This window comes from Propithecus coquereli, unplaced genomic scaffold (genome assembly GCF_000956105.1).
Source record: "Propithecus coquereli isolate 6110/MARCELLA unplaced genomic scaffold, Pcoq_1.0 Scaffold4057, whole genome shotgun sequence".
Classification (NCBI taxonomy): Eukaryota; Metazoa; Chordata; class Mammalia; order Primates; family Indriidae; genus Propithecus; species Propithecus coquereli.
The window spans coordinates 2,821-3,562 of NW_012149794.1; positions in this window are offsets into that span (position 1 = coordinate 2,821).

Genomic DNA, 742 nt, shown 5'->3' on the forward strand with positions numbered 1-742 from the left:
TATATTTATAGGGTACATGTGATGTTTTGATACAGGCATACAATGTGTATTAATCAAATCAGGGTAATTGGGGTATCCATTACCTCAAGCATTTATCATTTTTTGTGTTAGGACCATTCCAATTCCACTCTTTTAGTTATTTTAAAGTCTACCCTGGCTTATTGTTGATTATAGTCACTTTGTTGTGCTGTCAAACATTGTTCATTCTATCTATGTTTTTGCACCCATTAACCATCCCCACTTTATCCCCCTCTTTTCTTTGAATTTACCCTTTCTCATTAAATTTTCCATGAACATAGAATCCTAATGGTGATCCTCCTTCACTAACATCATCTGGATTAGTGTTCTCTGAGTTAAGCGCAGTATATTTTATAAAATACTATTTCACCCTCATCACTCATGTTTTAGTTTTACTCTAGACCTTTTCTAGTTTCTCTTTTTTTTCCATCTAAGTTTGATGACTAGAATGTCCTAATAGCTATCTGACGAATGGTAGAAAGATAATTTTAATTTTTTTATTATGCTTTAATTCATGCAAGTTAATTCTGGTGATTCAGTGGAAGACTCAATCTTTGGAGCATAAAAACCTAAAATGAATTCCAAGCCTTTTTATTTACTCATTTTGGGGTTTAGGCTAAGTTATCTATTAACTTACATATTTATTAAAACATTACATTTCTTATATGGGAATAATAATTGTTATTAATATCTTGTAGGATTTTTGTGAGTGAATTTAAGGTAT